This window comes from Ceratotherium simum, chromosome 20 (assembly GCF_057802395.1).
Source record: "Ceratotherium simum simum isolate JZ-2026a chromosome 20, ASM5780239v1, whole genome shotgun sequence".
In the NCBI taxonomy this organism is placed as follows: Eukaryota; Metazoa; Chordata; class Mammalia; order Perissodactyla; family Rhinocerotidae; genus Ceratotherium; species Ceratotherium simum.
The window spans coordinates 9,212,949-9,229,649 of NC_141919.1; the positions used below are offsets into that span (position 1 = coordinate 9,212,949).

Genomic DNA, 16,701 nt, shown 5'->3' on the forward strand with positions numbered 1-16,701 from the left:
GTATATATAGATGTAAATCTCTATTATCTATCTATCATCTATTTATCTAAAATTTTCTTTTCATGAAAATATTTTTCCTGGCAGCTTTTCTTTCTTCTAAGCAAAGTAATATAAGCCCTGAAGCATAGTGACTATACATCTCTATCCTCTTATTCCATTTTCATAGTTAGAAACAACACTGGTCAGGTGCACAAAAAATGTTTTATTCTACTGTGTACTTTCCTTGATAATACTCAAAGTGCTCAATATTTATTCTGTCTGACAGGGCAGTATATTCACCCAGAGTCTGGGCCATAAAGGTTTCTGGTATCTCTACGATAGTAACTTCAAAGGTGATATAAAAATGTTAGTAGTAAATATACTAAAGCCTTAAATGCCCATCGGGGGTAGTGGAATTCATTTCCTATCATCTGTAGTTAAAAAGGAACTTAAATTCAAGCTTTCAACTGGGCATTATTGAAGCTGTGTTTTAAATGAATATTCAAGGAAGAGCTTAAAGAACATTACTTCCAGTGGGAGAAGTTTGATCCTAGAATTGAAGACCCTTTCATGTAATTTTTGTGAAGTGACTAATGGGAACCTGGAGGTAGCCAACTCAACTCAGTTTGGCAAATGTGTCTCAGATGGTGTGATATAATAAAGAATACATCTGGTCTTTGTCCCTGGTTCCTGGCACAGAGCTTCAAAAACTCTTGGAATTTTCCTGGTAGAAGTGTCTTTTGCTATTCACAATGAGCCCCTTTCCACCATATCTGAGTTTATGCTAACAAGGTGACTCATGGTGGGCCTCTAGATAGTTTCAAGGGAGGGGCTGGCCATGCCAGAAAGACTAAGCGTGTGGTTAGAGGGTTGCAACTTTCAGCTCCACCTCCCAACCTCCAGGGAGAGAAGGGGTGCTGGAGATTGATTCAGACACATGGCCAATGATTTAATTAGTCATGCCTATATAGCAAAACCTCAATAAAAACTCTGAACAATGAGGCTCAGAGAGCTTCCGCGTTGTTGAATATATCAATTAATGTACTAGGAAGATGGCATGCCCTGACTCCACAGGGATGGAAGCCCTGCACTTCTCTTCCTCAGACCTTACCCTGTTCCCTGTTCCTCTTCCATTTGGCTGTTCCTGAATTATATCCTTTATAATATAAAATGGCAACTGTAAGTATAATGCTTTCAGTGAGTTCTGTGAGTCATTATGGCAAATTATCAAACCTGAAGGGTGTTGTGAGAACCCCCAAACTTGTAGCCAGTTGGGCAGAAGTGCAAGTAGCTTGGGGACACCAGGAACTTGTGGCTGGCATCTGAAATAGGGGCAGTCTTATGGGACTGAGCCCTTAACCTGTGAGGTCTGTACTAACTCTGGGTACTTAGTGTCAGAATTTAATTGAATTGTAGGACATCAAATTGGTGTCACAAAATTGCTGATGGAATGCATGTGGTTACTGTGGGGCAGGCCCCATGATAGCTGCTGAGGATAGAGAGATAGGTAAGGCAGTTCTTGTTCTCAAAGTGCTCACAACCTGGTTGTGTAACTTTCTAGAATTTTCAAAATGTGATCTTAGCATAAGAGAGTGAGCCTCCTTTCTTAAGAAGTGGATTAGAGGAGTAAAATGTAAGGAAGAAGCAAAAGGCCCTTGGTTTAGTGTTTGTGGATAGTCACACTGTAACTTGTGAAAGCTGGGGCTCTATTCCTGTGGCTGTCCTGTAGTTCTGTGTGTGCTAAGTCTCATTATCTATTTGTTATTGAGTGTTCTTAGGATATTCTTCAGGTTTGTGTTCTTGGAGTATTCTTTTTTTTTTTTTTTAAAGATTTTATTTATTTATTTTTCCCCCAAAGCCCCAGTACATAGTTGTCTGTCATAGCTGCACATCCTTCTAGTTGCTGTATGTGGGACGCGGCCTCAGCATGGCTGGAGGAGTGGTGCCTCGGTGCACACCCGGGATCCGAACCCGGGCCGCCGGCAGCGGAGCGCACGCACTTAACCACTAAGCCACGGGGCCGGCCCATCTTGGAGTATTCTTTTATGAGGAATTTGTAGTGGGTGAAACTATTTGACACTGGGAAAAGAGGGAAAGTTTTCCCGAAGTAAGTGGATCCAGAAGCCCTCACTGGGGCCAGTTATTCACTGGGGCTCAGTGAGTGTCTGCAAATCATTTGTAAAGAGCGGCACCCTTCCTAATGAGAAGCTGAGTGTTTGGGTAGGAAAACAAACTAAATGGGGTAGGTTATAAGTTTGAATAGGGAATTGAGAGCCAAGAGGTATGACTCTGGACTCTAACTCCTGTCTGGAGAAAAGCAACATCATTAAATCAGTATCTAATACAGGGTGGGTAGGGTTGGAGGGAGAAGGGAGGGGAGCCAGGAAGCAGGAAGATGTGAGCTAGACAACAAAATAACCACAGCAGCAACAAACTGCAAGGAAAGGCTGCCAAGGGGATTGTATCAGTACTATTCTAGCTATTTTAAGCAGAAAATAATTTAACACCAGGACTTAGATGCTTACAACGTTGTGGTTAGACTGAAGGAAGTAGGCTCCAGACTGAGCCTCCCAGTAATGACTCTCAATACAATGTTGCAGAAATAAAACACCCAGGTAGCTGCTGTCTCTGCTGCCATGAGAGCCAGGGACTTAGAACACCACGGGCCCAGTGCTGGCTCTAGGACCACAGCACTCCAGCTGTAGTCCAGGGCTGAGGAAGGCCACATGAGCCTGAGAGAGCTGTAGCCTTGCTGGCAAATGGATGCTGCCCAAGTCACTTCTTGTCTCTCCATTCCCTCTCCACTTAATTCAGTGCAGGTGATTGGAGAAGCAAAGTTACATCTGCAACCCAGCTGCAAGAGCATTTGGGAAATGTAATTTGTACCTTTCTAACTTCTGCAGCATAGATGGAAATTGAGAAGATGTTGAACAAATGAGCCAATCGACTATAGCTTCCATGGGGTGGTGAAAGGATACCAGGACATTAGGACTTCTTAGTCCTACCATCATAAACCTGTACTTGAGAAACTTGGTCATTTTTATGTTGGTAGTTTTGGACAGCTATTGTTGAGGACGTGCCAAGAATGAGCTTTCAGTTCTCATCTGAGGTAGAGTTTACGAGAGGAAGTGGAGTTTTTTTGGGGGGCCCTGCATGCTGGTTGGTGGCAGCAGAAACAATCTCACATGGAGCCGGGAAGAGGGCAAAGGATTGAGGACCAAGTTTGTAATGATTTCCTTCTATCTAGAGGTTCTAATCCCAAACCTGTTCTCTGCTTCCATGTCAGATGGATTTAAACTATTTTAATAAAGGGGGCGTTTTTTAATATTTACATGTTATGCATATGGCCTATACTTAATGCATCAAGTTAAACTTCTAGCAGGTGAACACTCCTTTGGAGAATTTTAAAGAACCCTAGGCTTATTTAACACAATAATTAAATAATTGGCATATTTATGCATGAGCATCTTATTCATTCATTGATCATCTTCATGATCGTTAATTTTCACTCATTTAACAGACATTTATGAAGCAACTATTACATGCTAAGCACGGGGAAACAGAGACAGAAGATCAGTTCCTGATCTCAAATTGCTCACTTCAGTGAGATATGTAGCAATAAAAATGCCAAAACAATGTAGTGTTACTAATCAGTGATTATTAGTTAACACTTATGAAGAACTTGCGATGAGTCAGGTGTTACGTTAAGTCCTTTACTTATGTTGTTGTCATTTAATCTTTACAATAATCTTTGAATTTGGTACTATTAATATCCCATATTACAGATGAGGAAACTGAGGTACAGTGAAGTCAATAAGTTACTTTAAGTTGACTCCACTAGTAAGTGGCTAAAGGATATTTCAAACCCTGTTGTATGACTGCAGAATTGAGCTCTTGACCACCTGCTGGGCTGTTGACGTGGATGAGAACACTAGCCTATACTTTTCATTCAGTCTGGAGAAGACGATTCAGAGAATTGACCCAGAGCTAGGAGGTATAGATTGACATGTTAGGTTGAGTTTAATGGAATTGGCCAGGCAAGCAACTAGGTGACCATCTTTGGGGGCAGAATGATTAGTATGGATATAGGCCCACAAGAGTGAGGAGGTAAAATTGTTTGAAGAATTGCAAGTAGTTCTACATGATACTAAGTGTGGAGTTGTGTAAAGAACTGGTGAGAGGAAGCCTTTGTGTACTTCAGCAAGGAATTTTAACTAAAAGCAGAAGGCGTGGAAGGATTCTAAGAAGATCAGAGACAAGATCCTTTAGAAAGGACTCTCTGGAAATACCTTATATGCAGGGCAGTGATCTTAGAGCAAGAACTTCCAAAACAAAAGTAAAAGCATTACCTGATATTCCTTGGCAAGGATTCAATACTGTATAGGTTGAATGTTGATACTGTACAAAACACCCTGATTTTCAAAACTCATTAGAGAATTCAATGGGAGCATTGCCCACTTCCTAGCACTAATCAAAAACTATCTGAGACCCAGGGAAACCTGAGAAGGATAATTCAACAAGCATACCTTTCCAGACTCTGGTCTCTACCTAGCCCTGTATCCAGTTAAATTGGGATGGTTGTTGTGATTTCTCTCATGTATAGAAACTGAGGTGCATTGATGAGATTTGGGATGGGTTAAACTCTACACTCATTCTCAAAACCTGATGTATCCAAGTCTGCTAGTGGGCTAGCCCCTCTCCTATAAGATCTACAGATTGAGAGATATGCTCCTGCAGGACATATTGATTCCAGATGGCTGCTAAGGAAACTTCAGGAAATGAACAGTTTATTCCAGTTCTCCCTGCAGATGAGCCAAATAAAGCACATGAGACCTGGAATTTAAAAAATGGAGGAGGAGGGTCTATTGAAAAGTGATGATGTGCAGGGATTAAGTGTGCAACCTCAGGACTTAGTAGCACATGAGTTCAAATATTGGCCTCAGCACTTAACAGCTGTGTGACCTCATGTAAGATACTTCACCTCCCTCTAAGCCTCAGTTTCTTCATTTGTATGGGGTGAAAATAGTACCTCCTGCACGACATGTGGGAGATTAAAAGAAATAATCCATGTAGATGATTATTAGCACAGTGACTACCACAAAGTAACTACTCAATAAAACATTGGCTTATTATTGTTGTAGACAAAAAAGGAAAGGGCACAAATTGACTGAATTTCTGTATTCTCATAGTCTAACCCAGGCCAGGATAATCTCAGGATCCTGGCATTCTCTTCTCTAGAAAAATGTGGATAACAGGGGGACTACTTTGGAGGATGTCCCTCCAGCAATTTCTTGACTAGCTTGATCCAATCCTACTCTTCTGTCCATTCAAAGAAAAATGGATTACAAAGCGATCTACAGATTCAATGAAAAGCATATCAAAACTCCAATGGCATTTTTCACAGAAATAGGAAAAACGATCCTAAGATTTGTAGGGAACCACAAAAGATCTCAAATAGCCAAAGCAATCTTGAGATAGAAGAACAAAGCTGGAAGCATAACCTTCCTGATTACAAACTATATTACAAAGCTATAGCAGTTAAAACAGCATGATACTAGCATAAAAAACAGACAAATAGACCAATGAAACAGAATGGAGAGCCCAGAAACAAACCCAGACATATATAGTCAACTAATCTATGACAAGGGTGCCAAGAACACACAGAGGGGAAAGGATAGTCTTTTCAATAAATGGTGTTGGTAAAACTGGATATCCACATGCAAGAGAATGAAATTAGACCCCTATTTTACACCACTCACAAAAATCAACTCAAAATAGATTAAAGAATTAGACTTAAGACCCGAAACCATAAAAAGCCTGGAATAACACATAGGGTAAAAGCTCTTTCACATTGGTCTTCGCATATGAAGCCAAAAGCATAGGCGACAAAAACAAAATCAAACAAATGGGACTACATCAAACGAAAAAGCTTCTGCACAGCAAAGGAAACCATCCACAAAATGAAAAGGCAGCCAATGGAATGGGGGAAAATATTTGCAAACCACATATCTGATACGGGGTTAATACGCAAAATATATAAGAAGCTCATGCAACTCAATAGCAAAAAAACAAAAAAATACAAAACAAATAATATGGTTAAAAAGTGGGCAAAGAACCCGAACAGACATTTACATTTTTCTAAAGAAGATATACACATCGCCAACAGGTACGTGAAAATGCACTCAACATCACAGATCATCAGGGAAATACAAATCAAAACCATTAAGGAGATATCACCTCATCCCTGTTCTGATGCCGGTTATCAAAAAGACAAGAGATAACAAATGCTGGCGAGGATGTGGAGAAAAGGGAACCCTGTGCACTGGGTGAGAATATAAACTGGCACAGCCACTGTGGAAAACAGAATGGAGATGCCTCAAAAAATTAAAAATAGAACTACCATATGATCCAGCAGTGCCGCTTCTGAGTGTCTATCCAAAGGAAACAAAATCGTTATCTTGAAGAGGTATCTGTACTCCCGTGTTTATTGCAGCATTAAACACAATAGCCAAGGTACAGAAACAGCCTAAGTGTTGGTTGATGGATGAATGGAGAAAGAAAACATGGATATACAGTGGAATATTATATACAATGGAATATTATTCGTGTTAAAAAAGAAGGAAATCCTGTCATTTATGACAACATGGATGAACTTGGAGAGCATTATGCTAAATGAATTAAGCCAGACAAAAAAAGACAAATGCTGCATGGTATCACTTATGTATGGAATCTAAAAAAAAACAAAACATTCGATTCATAGAAACAGAGAGCAGAGTGGTGGCTGTCAGGGTCTGGGGAGTGGAGGAAATGGGGAGAGGTTGTTAAAAGAGTACAAACTGTCAGTTATAAGATGAATAAGGTCTAAGTATCTGATGTATAACATGGTGACTATAGTTTATAATACTGTATTATATAATCAAAATTTGCTGAGAGTAGATCTTAAGTGTTCTCACCACACCAAAACAAAAAGATGATAATTATGTGAGGTGATGGATGTGTTAACTAGTTTGATTGTGGTAATCATTTCACAATGTATACTTATATCAAACCATCACTTTGTCCACCTTAAATATATACAATTTTTAGTTGTCAATTATACCTCAATAAACCTGGAAAAAATTAAAAGTAATCAGAATTAAAGAAAAAAACTACTATGATTCTTTCAAAAAGCAAAACGGACAAAAATACAAAGACAAATGGGTTAGTGTGGTCTCAACTCATCATCTGAGAGGGACTTGCTGCCTGCAGCTGTTCCTTTCATCCCCTGATAAGACGTGGTCCTTACATCGTGTTAAGGGATGTCCTTCTCTCCTCTCCCCTTCTATGCCCACTCCCCACTCCTCCCAGTCAAAACACAGTCAGCTCCCTGTTGGTACATTGGAAATGGCACTCCATATTTATTGATTTATTTACTCCTAAAGCCCCTTCAAAAAGTTGATGCCTAATTAATAGACCATCTTCTTTAACTTGATTAAGTAATGTTAGATTAAATATTAAAAGATGAAATAATAAAGATTAAATAATATTAGAATTTTTTAAAAAAGCCAAACTGGCGTGTGCTGATCTGAAAAAAATTATTTTGCCTCTGTTAAGTACCATACACACTAAATCAAAAATACTTAATACCTAAACCTAAGCATATTAGGAATGACTGTTACTTCTTTTTTCAAGGTGAGATGATCATAACTAATATTTCGAGAATTCCCTCCTCCTTTGCATGACCATCACAAACACACATAGGCTGACATCTGCACTTCTTTCCTTATCTCTGGGATAAGATAGTCAGAAACAAAACATGAAGAAATCTAAATGTACGCACGTGGAATACAGAGGAAGACACAAGAGGACAATAAACCAGCACATAGACAGGCAGGAAACCGAGGTCAAAGGTAACAATTCTAGCAGGGAAGCCAAGGTAAGAAGAGCCAGGCTTCAGCAAGCACATTAAATAGTTTCAGTTTCCTTCTTGGTGCTCTCTGCACCAAGCATTGTTCAACAAATACTAAAAACCAATGATACACTAGATATGTGGGGAATTTCAAAGATACGTGTTCACTTCTTCAACAAGTTTATAAACCGATGTTCTGTGCCTTGGCACCCTGTTAAAATTGACCACTGCTCGGGCCGACCCCGTGGCTTAGCAGTTAAGTGCGCGCGCTCTGCTACTGGCGGCCCAGGTTCGGATCCCGGGTGCGCACCGACGCACTGCTGCTCTGGCCATGCTGAGGCCACGTCCCACATACAGCAACTAGAAGGATGTGCAGCTATGACATACAACTATCTACTGGGGCTTTGGGGGAAAAAAGAAAAAGGAGGAGGATTGGCAATAGATGTTAGCTCAGAGCCGGTCTTCCTCAGCAAAAAGAGGAGGATTAGCATGGACGTTAGCTCAGGGCTGATCTTCCTCACCAAAAAAAAAAGAAAATTGACCACTGCTCTGCCTCACTTCCTCTGTATCTCACGGTGACAACAAGCTGATCTGATGACATGCTAACATATGGGTGGCCTTCTGGGCCATCTCTTCTCTTTATTTACAGTGTAGTAGGAGCCTGAATAAATTGTGATAATATCTTAATTTTAAGGAATGCCTCTAAAAGTTGGTGTCAGACTTGTGTGCAGACATTTTTGAGCAAATCCTGACTTTACTGCTTATATGCAGGGCAGGCTTTGAGATGCAGGGTAGGAAGACTGGGGTTTGGGGGAGTGGTGGGGTTTAGCTCCTTTTGATCAGTCTGCAAAAGCATGATTTCTGACACCATACAGATCTACAGAGGTTAAGTTCTTCTGGGTATTTTATGAATTCCTGCGAACTCAAATGCTGATTTATGCCAACTTAGAAACTGATAGAAGTGACTCTTAAGCAGTAGTGTTGAATCACAAGTCAGAATTATAATGCTGATGGTGAAAATCAGTCAGTAAGTCTATTTTATGGGAGCTTTATTACTTCAATCAACAATTGTTCTTTTTATTTTCAAGAAACAGAAAGAAGCAAACAACAATAAGATGCAATGGAAAGGGAGTAGATTGCAGATTGCAAAGTAAATGGAAAACACTTGAACATGCAGAAGATGAGACTAGAAAGGAATACATCATAGACTTGGTGATGCTAATCTAGGTCAGGTATTACAGTGTATCATTTCATCAGCCTGAAATGGCACATCCTCTGTAAAGCCCAGGGCACATGTCTTTTGATAAATTGCATCCTGAGATCTTTTAAGAGAAGCACTGACACCTGCATTATTATCTGTATAGCAACCTGTGTGGGCACTTTGGGACACGTGTGTCTGAGAAGAGTGGGGATAAATCACTTCCTGAAATATTGGATATAAAATATAAAGAAGAAAAAATTTAGTAGATGAGCAAATCTATAAAGGAAGTTGTAAGACCAAGATCTCATGGTGAAATTTTGCATGATGTCACACATTTGAAGGTTTTGTTTTTTTTGATGGGCTGCTTCTCAGACATATCTGAGTGGACCTAGGCATCTGCATTTTCAACCAGCTCCCCCAGTTCAATGGGTACAGGGTCTTTGGGCCGCATTCTGAGAAGCAGACCTAAGATTTGTGATGACTTTATTGGTGATCAGCACTGTCTACTGTCACATTACTGAGCAAGGCACTAGTGTAGAAGTGGTTCTAAACTCTCCACACCTTTCTCCTTCTCGACAGGCAAAGACAGCTCTGCCTTTCCCAAGTACCTTCTGTTAGTTTGAAATTTGATATAACTCCCCTCCAGCTTAAAAATTAAATCAAATCAGAATTTGACAATTACATGGAATGTAGCTGTAATAAAATGAACGTTAACATAGATGATGATTTGGGAATAATAAAATTTTAGAACTTAATTTAGTCATAGCAAGAAAGACATCAATGTCACTTTTCTTTTCTTTTTTTGTTTTTTCCAAATATTGTTTACTTTACTGAAACCTGGAGACAGAGGAAAGGTATGTGAATGTCTGGGACACTGAGTCTCGGAGTGCACGTTGACAACAGTGACATACAGGGCCAGAGTGCTGAGGGCCAGCAGCCCTGTCACCACCACTCTGGCCAGCAGTGCTGTCCAGCTGCCCAGGGAACAGAGGGGAACAAAGGTCTCCATGACAAAGGCCTTGTAGATGCTAAGGAACATCAGCAGGGGGACAGCCGGCCAGAAAGTGTGGTACAGGTCATAGCGTGTTATCATCCAGACCTGGGCAGATGCGATGACGTAATAGACCAGACTGATGTTGGAGTCAATGCTCATCTGGATGTATTTCCAGTCAAACTCAATGCCCAGGGCTCCAACCCAGAGGGGGATGCAGCGGGACATAACGAGCTCGGTGGTGGCCCAGCCCAGGACAACAACCATGATCTTGTACTCCCCGTTGCCAGCATTCTGGGACATGAGAAGGTTTAGGTCTATCAGGTCTGCCACATCCGCTCTGGCCTTCATGATCTCCCCAATGAAGTCATAGATGCTGCCTTCCCAGGTGGGAAAGAAAGTGGCCAGGAACAGCATCTTGCACAGCTGCACGAAGAGATAGGTGACCCCTGCCTGGATGCACTTCCAGAAGGTGTTGTACTCGGACCTGCAGGAGCCGTCAGTGAGGGCTGGCCCGGGCCCCCCGCACCTCCACGCCCCGCGGCTGCCCGACACTCACAGGCCGCTGTGCTTGTACGTGATGAAGTAGGAGAAGTAGACCAGGGCAAAGCAGTTCCAGAAGTGGAACAGGGTCATGGTGCCGGCCACCTGGCCCGCTGGGGTGCCCAATGTCACTTTTCAATTTCACCCCTGCTTTTGGTTTCGCCCAAGGTTTCTGTGAGTGCACGCATATTCTTTCTTACCCGTTGTAAGGATCTGTGTGCTTTTAATTCTGCGAGGGTATCTGAGATGCTTCCAACAAAATAAGAAATGGAAGTTCAACGAATGACTGATTTTTCCATATAATTCTCTGCATCCTCTAAAGCTATAGGACCCTAAATTTGAATCCCTTGTTTTAAAATGTCCTCAATGGAAGACCATAATTTTGGAAAGCTAGATGTTGGAAAAGCAAAGATTTTGACAGTTTTCACACTGATTATCTTCAGGGTAAGAATAATAATATGAGTTGAGTAAAAAAATGTTAATTGCATGGAACTCTTAAACTCAGTTTTCTGTGAGCACTCAAAATATTGTTCTTATTTCGATGACAAATTCCTTTTCTTTGAAGTGATAAGAGTAGTTTAATGAAAGCCAGCTATTAATGAAATAATGGAAGGAAAACTTATTAAGACGACCCTGGCCCAGTGTATTTGCAAAGGTGTCAGTTAGACAGGGGCAAAGGTAATGTTGCTGACAGGGTCATTGCCTTTCAAAGACTGGGGAACAGACATTGAAGGTCAACAATTGCATCCCTACAGAATAAAAATGAGCAAGACTACACGGTACCTCAGAACTAAGTCATGCAATAAGGGAAACAAAAATAAGGCTATTGAAATGGCAAGATTTCAAAAAAGAAGATGTGAACAGAGTCTGTCTGTTCTGCCTCCTGCTGCTGTAGATCCTGTATCCATAGCTCTGGAAGGCGATTCAGAGCTGCTATGGTGTAGGACTTAAAAATTAACTCCCTCCTCCATACACACTGCTGTAGGGGAAAGAAGGGTAAATGTTTTCTAGGATTTGTTCCAAATTCTTGACCTTGGAAACCATTGCCTCACATTGGGACTTCCTTCCAAGAACAAATGTTTATATTTCTTTCTAATATGCTTCCTTCTATTACCAGGATCTTTATGTTTGATTTTCTAGATCCTTCCATCTTTCTCTCTAAAATTTAACCCAAAGTAACGGAGATACCTGAGGACAGAAATGCCATGGTAATTACGGTGATACAGATAGGCGGATGTGGATTCTAAGGGCAGGCTCCAGTACGGGGAGGAGATTCATAGCCTATCGAGTTGAAAAGGAAAAAGAAGCACAAAAAACACTCTTCAAATATCTGAAAGTGTCTAACAGAAAATGAGGATTGGATTGATTCTGGATGGCCTTAATGGGTCATACCAACCCATTGAAATTATACACAGAGGGTGTTTGCCTCAGTATAAGGGAAAATTTTCCAAAAGTTAGAACATTTTAGAGTTACCATGAATTTCTTTGGGAGAGAATGTTTAACCATGCAGGATGACTATTTATTGGTATGTTTTAGCAAAAAGTTAAGAAGCACTGGATGGGAAATTGGAAAAATGACCATTTCTGGTGTCTTCAACCCTGAGATTATATGATTACATGATACTATGATTCTAATACGCAACAAATAGCCTGATCATGGAGACATTTCTTTGAATTTATAGATGATTAAAACTTTATCACTTTCTCCCAGCCTCTTGCTGCTTTTACTAGTTTTAAAAATGACAAGAATCCCAATCATTCTTTTAATTTTGACTTTATACTGTTCTACAGTAAACTGTTTCATAGATAATCATTGAGATATCCTCAAAAATTCTACAACATTACTGTTATTATTATTATTATTATTATTATTGGTATTGGTTTATTGCGTAGGGTCATTAGATGTTCATCTGGAAATGCATCATGTTGCTGGCTTGGAACACCAACATGTTTAGGTGTTTCTACATGGAAGATCATTTATTAACTCCTATATCTTCATGATGTGTTCTTATAATATTCATTTAATTGGAAAATAGGTATGACGATACCCAAAGTTGTGAGGTTGTTTACAGTAATGAGCTTCTTTAAGTAGTGTGAAAAACAAATAAAAGTTAAATTAGAAACATGACTCATTTGAGTTAAAAATGATAACCTTCAACCTTAATTAATAAATCAACAGATATTAATAAATACTATGTAGAACATGTTGCACTATATATTATGAGGAGTATAAAGATGTATATGACATGCGTGTGGTGTCAAGAACCTTGTAATTTAGTTGGGAAAATATGAAATTTAGTATTATAAAGCAAAGGATACTAAGTAGGAAAAGAGTGGCTGACTACTGAGGCTTATTAGCAAATGGATAAGGAGAGATTTTTGCTTTTTCATCAAAGAAATACAAAATATGGTTAAAAAGATAATACAGAAGGACTTACAAATGAAAGAACAGTCACTTGAAGCATCCCAAGATCCACTCCCCAGAGTAAATTGCTTTTAATCACTTCTGCTTCTTTTTCTCTTTTGATATTAATAGTATATCCTAAATACACACAAACGATTTAACTTGAGACTTTTTTTTATTACATCCTGCCATATAGATGATGATCTAGCTTGCTTACAATACCACATCTCAGCAGTTGGCTAAAGAACAAGAACAGACTTTAGATACTGAAGCACATTATATTGAAAAGTGAATGAGGTACTCCATTCATTGATTTCTACTATTCTGTATGTATGGGCTTGTGGTCTATTTCCCAAAATGTCCTTTTTAGTAAAGTATTATTGATAAACATGAAATGTAACCTCTTCATTCTCACATTTATTTATTCATTTACCCAATAAATCTTTATTCAGTGCCTACTACATGCCAGGAACTAGGCTAGATATTGGGAATAAAAGTCCAGAACAATATTTTTCCCTCATGGAGCTTATGTTTATTCTGAGCTGACAGCCTTTTTTGCTTTTATCTGTAGTCTAGTCACCGAGACAGGTATTGAACAGATAATTATAATTGTGCTGTGTGCTATGAAGAAGTGCAGGGTAATTTGCAAGTGTAATAAAGAGGTACCTTCAAGTTACCCTGAAGGTCAGGGTATTTATAGATGATTAAACATTTATCACTTTCTCCCAGAATCTTATTGCTTTCACTGGTTTTAAGAAATGAGAATTCCAATCATTATTTTAATTTTGACTTTATACTACACTATACTCAGCCTCCATGAGAAAATAGCCTTTAAACTGAGATGTGAAGGATGAAGAGGAGGTGAATGATGAGTTGTAGGTGTGGAGGGGGAAGAGGATTCCAGACAGAAGGAATCACTGTGAGGTGAGAAATAACATGATGCATTGGATGAACAGGAAGTGACGTCTCAACTTGATGGAACTTTAAACCAGAGATACATCTATTTCATTCTTCAAGTGTTCTTCACAGTTCTTCAATTCTTTAATTTCTTTAGAACTTGCGCGTTAAAGAATACCACTCAGATAGGAAAGGAGGAGATAGATGTTAAATGATCTTGTCAGACATCGCTGTCAGCTCTTACAAATACTGTGAGGTACACATCCTAGGTCTCCTTTTATAGACAGCCAAACCCCTCCACCCACTTATGAATGGGTTATTTTATTGTAGATTAATTCAAATATCTAATGAAAATCATCCAGCTTAGAGGCCAAAACAAAGCTGCTTTAAGAACATATACTGGAGCAGAAACAATAATGTGCCATTTGGAATTCACTCGAAGCTTTTTCATGTCCTCCATGTCTTTCTTCATGTCATGTGCGGGATCCGAGAAATGGGAGAGAGTTGAGTGAGCATGAAAAGAACACCTTTAAAGACTGGCTCCTGCCTCGCCCTCACCCCCAGCATGGAGAAGTACAGATGAGAGAGGAGACTTGTGGATTGAGCGTGAGTACCAATATAGCACTTTTAAGTGCTATTTCCCCCTTGAAGCATCAGTGAATCTAAGAGCTGAGAAAAAGGAGAGAGTGCAGGTGTGTCACCTTCCTCTTGTTCTCTCTCCAAAAACCCTCTGTGGTGCCTTCTTCTCCCTCCTTCCTTCTGATTTCGTATTTAATGTATGACGAGGCAGAAGGAGGAGAAAAGGCTGTCAGCTCAGGATAAAAATAAGCTAGTTTTATCTGCCTCTTTCCAGTTTCTTGGGGAAATTCTGGCATTTACTATTAGATCAAAGGCCCGCATGGAGAAAGACATACACTAAAGAGCTGAGGAGACCCTGAGGGGTGATATTTATGCACAAAATTGGGTCATGTGGTTATAAGACCCATGGGTATCATTTGAAAACAGGGACTTATAGTATATGTTTATAGTTAAAATGTTTAATTCCCTAAATTGCTTTGCTAAATCTGAATATCAGCCTATGATGATTTAATCTTAGTCAACAATCATACTTATTCAGGCAAATTTCTTAAATTTTTATCTAAAGCTAACTTAATGAAATAGAATGGAAGGCAGTTTACTCATAATGTCTGGGAAATGCTTGATCTCCCAGTTAATGATATTTCCAGAGTTCAGCTATCATAAGTCTAGAGCGACACTGTCCAGTAATGTAATGCAAGCCACATATGTAACTTAAAAATTTTGTAGCCACATTATAAATGTAAAAATAAATAGATAAAATTAACTTTAAGACCCTGTTTTATTTCATTCCATCTAGCCAAACTATTATCATTTCAACATGTAATAATATGAAAAATTATTGGGACATTTTACATTTTTATCATAATAAGTTTTCAAAATCTGATTTGTATTTTGTACTTACAACACATCTCCAAATGAATGTTAAATTTTCATCAAAATACATGATCTCTTTTTAGACTTCATAAAATTTAGAGGTGAAAGGGGCCAGCCTGGTGGCACAAGCAGTTAAGTGCACACGCTCTGCTTCAGTGGCCCGGGGTCCACAGGTTCGGATACTGGGCGCGCACCAACGCACTGCTTGTCAAGCCATGGTGTGATGGTGTCCCATATAAAGTAGAGGAAGATGGGCATGGATGTTAGCCCAGGGCCAATCTTCCTGAAGAGAAAAAAAAGAGGAGGATTGGCATCGGATGTTAGCTCAGGGCTAGTCATCCCCCCCCCCCAAAAATTTAGAGGTGAAAAAGTAGATTCACATGGAAAAAGTAAAAAGATCAGTGGTTGCCAGGGATTGGGGGAAGAAGGGACTAGGTGGAGCACAGAGGATTTTTAGGGCAGTGAAATTACTCTGTCTGATACTATAGTGGTGGATACATGGCATTACACATTTGTCAGAACCCACAGAATGTATAACACCAAGAGCAAACCCTCATGTAAATTATGGACTTTTGGTGATGGTTAGGTGTCAACATAAGTTTATCCAGTAGGTTCACCAGTGTGGTAACAAATGTCCCACTCTTGTGTGGGATGTTGATAGTGGGGGAGGTTTGTGTGTGTGTTGGGGGGCGGGACGGGGGCATGTGGGAACTCTGTACTTCTGCTCAATTTTGCTGTAAACCTAAAACTGCTCTAAAAAGTAGTCTGTTTAAAAGTTAAATTAGGGACTGACCCATGAATTTTCTCGTCAAACTTACATTCAAACTTTTATATCTCTTTTGAGAAACTTAATATAATGCAGCATACAGTTTAGCATTTGCATCATATCTTGTGATTTAAAAAATTCTTTCTTCTTTTTTAGCCTTGTCAACTACTATGCAGTAGAACTTTGCAGAAGCCAGAACCTTGTTTCATATGCCTGTGTTCGTATATTGTGCCTATGACAATTGCAATTTGCCTTCCACTTACTGTTTGTAGAATAGAATAGACATGTACATACACCCATGAAACCATCACCACATCTAGGTAATAAACCTCACAGGCCCCAGCCACTGAACTTAAGAGAGTAGAAGAAAACATTTCTTTCCCTCTCCTACACTTGCTTTTGTGGTTACAATGGCAGGCACTTTAAAATAGATAATTTAAAAAAGAATTCCTTAATAAAAAATTTGGGTTCTAAGGAGCTTAGGGTATTGAGATTCCTGGGTAAAATCCTATGGCTGTAACATAAAATGGTGCTACTCCTTCATCTAATCTCGTCACCTCTCAGAGTCTGTGTAGAGTAG

General features: G+C 39.6%; 1 long non-coding RNA gene and 1 pseudogene across 1 annotated transcript in view; both read right to left on the reverse strand.

The window, feature by feature from the left end:
* Positions 1-16,701, reverse strand: part of LOC147914356 (uncharacterized) — a 1,093,764-nt gene that overhangs the window by 322,361 nt on the left and 754,702 nt on the right. The gene's annotated exons all lie outside the window — the stretch shown is intronic.
* On the reverse strand, positions 9,829-10,695 carry LOC101389409 (BOS complex subunit TMEM147 pseudogene; annotated as a pseudogene).